Source organism: Brassica napus, unplaced genomic scaffold (genome assembly GCF_020379485.1).
Source record: "Brassica napus cultivar Da-Ae unplaced genomic scaffold, Da-Ae ScsIHWf_1450;HRSCAF=2040, whole genome shotgun sequence".
NCBI lineage: Eukaryota > Viridiplantae > Streptophyta > Magnoliopsida > Brassicales > Brassicaceae > Brassica > Brassica napus.
The window spans coordinates 40,321-48,384 of NW_026014864.1; positions in this window are offsets into that span (position 1 = coordinate 40,321).

Below are 8,064 nucleotides of genomic sequence, written 5' to 3' on the forward strand. Positions count from 1 at the left end.
TGTATCTCAAAATGATTACCTTCAAAGCACGAGTCCGAATTTCCGGGAGACGGATGTTAGACCCGAGATACTTGGGGCCGTTCAAGGTCATTGAAAGAGTTTGGATGGTGGCCTACAAGTTGGACTTGCCGGCCAAGATGGACGCATTTCATAATGTGTTCCACGTCTCCCAACTTCGGAAATGTTTGACGGACCAAGACATCGCTCTTCCTGCCATTCCAGACAATCTGGGTAAGAACCTAACCTTGGAAACGAGGCCAGTTCGAATCATAGATAGGATGGAAAAAGCAACAAGGAAGAAGACAGTCCAGATGGTCAAGGTCGTCTGGGACTGTAATGGTCAGGATATAATCACTTGGGAAACCGAAGCTTGAATGAAAGCAGAGTACCCAGAGTGGTTGGATCAGTTTGTTTCCGAGGAAGCATTCGATTCGGATTCGAGGACGAATCCATCCCAAGGGGGGGAGACTTGTCACGCCCCCAATCCTGAATAGGATTGTCGGGACGGCCATGGTTCGAGGAAACATGCAAGCCAGTCTTAGGACATCAAGGCAAGCGTTCCATGGTCGAGAAAGAAGGTTAAGGACATAAGGAAACTTAGACTTAACCTTATACAAGCTAAGAGACAGCTAGGACGAGTAAGACGGTAGCTGGACGAAGTGGACGAGTAGCTCGGCCAGCTCAATGAAGCTAGGTTTAGTTCACACCAGTTCAGTCCCTACTAAGTCAGCACCACTAGCTGGACTACTAGCTCACTCAGCTGAGGCAGCTGAGAGTCAGCTCATCTCAGCTAGACGGACTGTCCGGGCTTTAGGCCGATGGTCCGGGTCCGGGTCAGTGGCGGGCTGTGAGGTCCGGCCATGAGGCGATGGGCTGTTGGGTCTTTGGACAAGGCCGTGGGCTAAGTCCAGGAGGCCTGGGGCGTGGGTTGGGCTTGTGACCGACCCCAAACCCAATCAGAAAGGGCGAAGGGATGCAAGTGGCCGAAAGGGGACAACCCTTGGCCGATGGTGCCCATTCGCTAGCAAGTCGTGCCTGTTCGTGGGGCAAGACTTACCCCCTCGTTTTCTATAAATATGGGGGCTCTCTGGTCGATTTCATTATCCAATTCCAGAGTAAAATACTCAGAGAAAAATGTAGAGAGAAAGTAAGAGAGAAAGAGAGAGTTCCGGCCAAGAGAAAGGCCGATTGTAGTGGTGTTGTGTTCCGGCGACTCTGATCGTTTGAGAACTAACTCCGGTGAAGAATGGGAGATCAAGACAAGGAGAAGAGCATGGAGAACCCAGACGTGGTTCTCAAGGTATGTGATGGGCCGTGGCTCCATCAGACCGAACGGACGGTCCATGCGACCGCACCGCGGCTCTGCTCGGTTCCTAAGTCCCATCCGGCTCTCCTTATCTGTTTCAATTCGTTTCTCTTCTCTTCTCTCTGGTTAAACTTGAAAGGTTGTGTTGGTTGAGTCCAAGGGACACGTCCCTAGGCTTTGGCCGAACATAACCAAACCGCTAGCCTAGACACGGGTCGGTTAGTCGGATGATCCGATCGCACCAAGACTGGGCGGTTAGGACGAACGGTTGGGAATGACCCAAAGGGCACGAGTTGTCAAGAGTCATGAGTGTCCAAGAGGCACGAATGGCCAAAGGGTGCATGTTCCAAACAGTGTCTTTCGGGACAGGTTAGGACCGATCCTTATGGATCAGCCTATGGCTTGTCTAGTTAAGACAAGGTCACGGTTTGTCTAAGCCAAGGTAGAGTCGCAAGGTCTGACCGGTTGCTAAGCCTTCGGATTAGGCTTGAGGCTTACTCGGCCGATTGGATCCAGGCCTAAGGCCGGATCAGGTAAGGGAGTCCGTTGGGCCATTGAGCCGGACTCCATTGGCCGGTCGCACCTAGATTCTATCCGGTTAGACGGATTGGTCTTTGGGGACGATCCAGATCTGTTCGTGTGTTCTGTTTATCTATTCTGGACTATCTATCTGATTCTAAGTCAAGGGGTGGTTGGTTGAATGACTTAGGATACGGTAGGTAGGTTCATACGTTTTATGATTATGTTGACTGAGGTTTATCTAAGTTCTAGGAACCAAGCCAAGCATTGTGGAATCAATCCGTTCTATTCTCGGTTATGATTAATGCTTATCTGGTTGTGGTTTCAGGAACTAAGGATGGTTCTGGTCAAGCAAAGGAGCCGTGAAGGCTCGGTCAGTGAGAGGCTGTGTAACGTGTGGTTAGATGATGCTAGGGATGAACTAGTGATTGTCTATGAGACTGTTAAGAAGTTGTGTATTGAATCTCATGTTTCTAAGTAATACAAAGTTTATACATTGTTATTCCGCTGTGCAATCTATTCCTTTGTTTATGAACCTCATATTCAAATATGACTTAGTAAATAAAAGACTTAAAATGGATCAAACAAGCAAAGAAATTAATAAGTAAGCCTGCAGACTCCATAAGGTCGAGAGGCCAGGGTTCGGGTCTTACAGTCCTCTCTCTCTGATTTCTGCCCATTCTGGTCGATTTTTACTCATTTTCACACAGAGAGAAACACAGAGAAAATTCAAGAGAGAAAGAGAGACACAAACCTTGGATTGGCCGATTTGATCCAAGAGATTTTTCTTGAGTGTTCCTGGTGTGTTTGGGCGTGTGATCAAGAGGATGGATTTGAGGCAGAAAGACAAGGAGAAGGCAAAGGAGAAAGAGAAGGAAGTCGCCCCTGGAGACCGAACTCCTAAGGTGAGAGGTGTGGCCAAGAGTAACCGGATAAGGCCGCGGATGACGGCCGTGTGAGTCTGGCCGGTTTGGATCGATTGGCCACTCCTTACTCTGACTTCTTCAACTCTGTTTCTTCATATATGTTGTGCTATGGATTGTTTTATGATATTACAGGGAAGGATCCATCGATCTTAAGGCCTTGGCCTGATCAAATCCCCATGAAAGTCCCTTGTTCTTGTGTGGGCTGTTCATGGCTGTACGTGTGTGTCCGTGTGTGTCCGTCAGCACACACAGAACGTCAGTGGCTGTCCATCAGTACACATATCAGCACGCTAGTCCTTGGACTCAGCACGCTGGCCATTCCCGTGGACTGTTTGGGTGATTTTGGCCCACGTGGGCTGTCTGTTCAGTACACACAGGACGTCCGTGGGTGTCCGCCAGCATACACAAGACGTCTGTGGCTGTCCGTCAGCACACACATGACGTCTGTGGCTGTCTGTGTGTGTCCGTGTGTGTTCGTCAGGACACACAGGACGTCCGTGGCTGTCCATCAGTGCACATATCAGCACAGTGGTCCTTGGACTCAGCACGCTGGCCCTTCCCGTGGACTGTTCGGGTGATTTTTGCCCACGTGGGCTGTCTGGGCAGTACACACAGGACGTCCGTGGGTGTCCGTCAGCACACACAGGACGTCCGTGGGTGTCCGTCAGCACACACAGGACGTCCGTGGGTGTCCGTCAGCACACACAAGACGTCCGTGGCTGTCTGTGTGTGTCCGTGTGTGTCCTTTGGCACACAAAGGATGTCTGTGGCTGTCCATCAGTACACATATCAGCACGCTGGTCCTTGGACTCAGCACGCTGGCCCTTCCCGTGGACTGTTCGGGTGATTTTCGCCAACGTGGGCTGTCTGTTCAGTACACACAGGACGTCCGTGGGTGTCCGTCAGTACAAATAGGACATCCGTGTGTGTCCGTCAGCACACACAGGATGTCTGTGGCTGTCCGTGTGTGTCCGTGTGTGTCCGTCAGCACACACAGGACGTCCGTGGCTGTCCATCAGTGCACATATCAGCACGTTGGTCCTTGGACTCAGCACGCTAGCCCTTCCTGTGGACTGTTTGGGTGATTTTGGCCCACGTGGGCTGTCTGTTCAGTACACACAGGACGTCCGTGGGTGTCCGCCAGCACACACAGGACATCCATGGCTGTCTGTGGCTGTCTGTTAGCACACACATGATGTCCGTGGCTGTCCGTGTGTGTCCGTCAGCACACACAAGACGTCCGTGGGTGTCCGTCAGCACACACAGGTTGGTTTTCCTTGAGAAGTTGGCTCTGGGTTTCTCCTACCATGGCTTCCTGAAAACACTCTCAAAGATCAAGTGAAAGATATGGGGAGTGATGGTTAAGTAAGCTACAATGGAAAGAATGCAAAACTAATTAAAGCTTAAACCGAGAAATATGCCAATGTGAACCGAAATGAAATCAATTATGCAAAATGATTTTTCTTTTGATTTTCTTGATGCAAGCACGAAATAAATCAGTATGGGATGCTTATGAACAATAAATGGAAAGAAAATATAGAAACAAACTAACAATGATATTTCTTTTTGAGTTTTTAGTTTAAGAAATGCAATAAACCTATCAATATGGAACAAAAGATTCAAACTTATGATGAATGATTTTTTTTTTTAAATGAAGCAATATAATATGCACGAAATACTTTAGCTAAAATGGTCTAATAAAATAACTAGGATGATTTTTAAACTTGATATGCAATGCAAAAGAAAAATGGAAACAACTTAAATGCAGATTTGTTTTATGGGTTTTCTTTTATAGAAACTAATGAATGCAAACACTATGACTAATTTTTTTTTGAATTTTCGTGGATCAAACTACCTAAAAAATTCTTCTTTTTTTTTCTTTTCTGGTTTATAGGAATGATGTACAGCAAGAACAGAAAAACAAAACTTGAAACAAGAAGACAGTTTTTATGGATTTTTGGTTTATTAATGTAAAAATAAATGCAAGCAATGAATGATGCAAGGATAGAATGACCTGATTCAGGAGCTTGAGCTCCGATACCAAAATGTTGTAGGCACAGGGGGAGGGGTGTTACCCACGAATTGGTTGAATGGTGGAACCAAGGTTTAAACCTGAAAACAAAGAGAACCGGTTTTTATGAGTTTTTAGAGTTTTATAATGCAAACAGAAACAATTATGAAAACGAATGAGATGATGATGATAATGATAATAAAACAAGATAAATAAACAAAGAGAAGGGATAGATATGGCGGAATCAAGCTGCTGGATGTGTATCACTCTCAGCTTGATTGGAAGATGAACTGAAGTGGATTTGCGGAGGAAGGTTTGATTGAATCTCTCAATCTGATGGAATGATGGATCGAAGTGATTGACTCTCTCAATCTGTGTACTGAGCTTGTTTGATTTGCACAAACAAACTAGTCTCACGAAATCAATAAGACAACAAAAAATCTCTCTTTGAATCCTAAAGACCGATATTTTATACAAAGAACAACTTTGATAAAACTGAATAAACTTTTTATTAACTTGGTGATTAAGGGTTATCTTTACAATGGACGTCTAGGAGCTTATATAATGCTCAGAGACAAAGGTCCTAACGTTCTAAAACAAATAGAAAATGAAACAAATCAAAACTAAGAAAGAAATAAAAAACTAGCCGTTGGAGCCTTTTGTGGGATTTTGGCTCCAAGTAAAGAATCTGATCTTTCTTGAACCTGGATGGTTTAAGGGGATAAGAGAGCTTCCTTGGGATCTTCTGGATGGCTTGGAAGGTTCTGATGTCGTGCATAAGCTCAAAGAAAAAGAGCTGTTGGAGTTTGAATGCAAGAGCTTCCAAATAAGGCAAGTTGGAGTTAATGAGGATCCTTTTGATCCTATGTTGGCTGGTGCAAGGTATGGACTTGTAGAACTCCTCTTGGCTGTGTATGATGTCTCCTGATTGGTTGAAATGCTCTCCTGGTCGCCAATGTCTGGTTTGAAGCTGATTAAACCGGCTAGCTACCAATTGAGGCAAGTGTAGAACTGGTTTGGCCGGTTTTGGAGATTGGATCATAACTTCATAATTCCGTGGCCATTTCTCATGGTATTGAGCTTTCTGGAAGGCTGAGAGATTCCTCTTGAATCCTATGATGGGCTTTGGTTCAGGCCGCTCCTTCCTTGGGCTGGAATCTCCTTCTAAAGTCGGGTACTCGCAGATGGACGGGCTGGAAAACCTCTGACTTGTAAAATTCATAACTTCTTGCTCTGTTAATATTTTGGCTCGATTCCAATTGGCCTGGACTCCTTCTTGAGTATAGAATCCATAAATATTAGCCTCGTGATTTAAACCCTCCTGGTTTGTAAGATATGGCATTATTAGTGCACGTATGTCCTGGTTTAAGCCTTGGCTGGTTGAGTAGGGCTTTGGGTTGACCTCCGGTTCAGTTGCTGATCTGATGACCATATCACACAGGACGTCCGTGGCTGTCCGTGTGTGTCCATGTGTGTCCGTCAGAACACACAGGACGTCCGTGGCTGTCCATCAGTACACATATCAGCACTTTGGTCCTCCGACTCAGCACACTGACCCTCCCTGTGGACTGTTTGGGTGATTTTGGCCCACGTGGGCTGTCTGTTCAGTACACACAGGACGTCTGTGGGTGTCCGCCAGCACACACAGGACGTCTGTGGCTGTCTGTGGCTGTCCGTCAGCACACACAGGGCGTCCGTGGCTGTCTGTGGCTGTCCATCTATACACATATCAGCATGCTGGTCCTTGGACTCAGAATGCTGGCCCTTCCCGTGGACAGTTCGGGTGATTTTGGCCCACGTGGGCTGTCTGTTCAGTACACATAGGACGTCTGTGGGTGTCAGCCAGCACACAAAGGACGTCTGTGGCTGTCCATCAGCACAAACAGGACGTCTGTGGCTGTCCGTGTGTGTCTGTGTGTGTCCGTCAGCACACACAGAACGTCCGTGGCTGTCCATCAATACACATATCAGCACGCTGGTCCTTGGACTCAGCACGCTGGCCCACGTGGGCTGTCTGTTAAGTACACACAGGACGTCTGTGGCTGTCCATGTGTGTCTGTGTGTGTTTTTGTGTGTCCATCAGTACACACAAGACATCCGTGGCTGTCCATCAGTACACATATCAGCACGCTGGACCTTCCCGTGGACTGTTCGGGTGATTTTGGCCCACGTGGGCTGTCGGTTCAGTACACACAGGACGTCCGTGGGTGTTCGTCAGCACACACAGGACGTCCATGTGTGTCCGTCAGCACACCCAGGACGTATGTGGCTGTCCGTGTGTGTCCATCGGCACACACAGGACGTCCATCGGCACACACAGAACGTCCGTGGCTGTCCATCAGTACACATATCAGCACCCTGGTCCTTGGACTCAGCACGCTGGCCTTTCCCGTGGACTGTTCGGGTGATTTTTGCCAACGTGGGCTGTCTGTTCAGTGCACACAGGACGTCCGTGGGTGTCCGTCAGCACAAATAGGACGTCTGTGTGTGTCCATCAGCACACACAGAACATCTGTGGCTGTCCGTGTGTGTCCGTCAGCACACACAGGACGTCCGTGGCTGTCCATCAGTACACATATTAGCACGTTGGTCCTTGGACTCAGCACGCTGGCCCTTCCCGTGGACTGTTTGGGTGATTTTGGCCCACGTGGGCTGTCTGTTCAGTACACCCAGGACATCCGTGGGTGTCCGCCAGCACACACAGGACATCCGAGGCTGTCTGTGGCTGTTCGTTAGCACACACAGGATGTCCATGGCTGTCCGTGTGTGTTTGTGTGTGTCCGTCAGCACACACAAGACGTCTGTGGGTGTCCGGACACACAGGACGTTCGTGTGTGTCCATCAGCACACACAGGACGTCTGTGGCTGTCCGTGTGTTTTCGTGTGTGTCCGTCAGCACACACAGGACATCTGTGTCTGTCCTTCAGTACACATATCAGCACGTTGGTCCTTGGACTCTGCACGCTGACCCATCCCGTGGACTGTGCGGGTGATTTTTTCCAACGTGGGCTGTCTGTTCAGTGCACACATGACGTCCGTGGGTGTCCGTCAGCACACACAGGACGTCCGTGTGTGTCCGTCAGTACACACAGGACGTCCGTGGCTGTCCGTGTGTGTCCGGCAGCACACACATGATGTACGTGGCTGTTCATCCGTACACATATCAGCACGTTGGTCCTTGGACTCAGCATGCTGGCCTTTCTCGTGGACTGTTTGGGTGATTTTGGCCCACGTGGGCTGTCTGTTCAGTACACATAGGACGTCAGTAGGTGTCACGCCCCCAATCCTGGAAAGGATTGTTG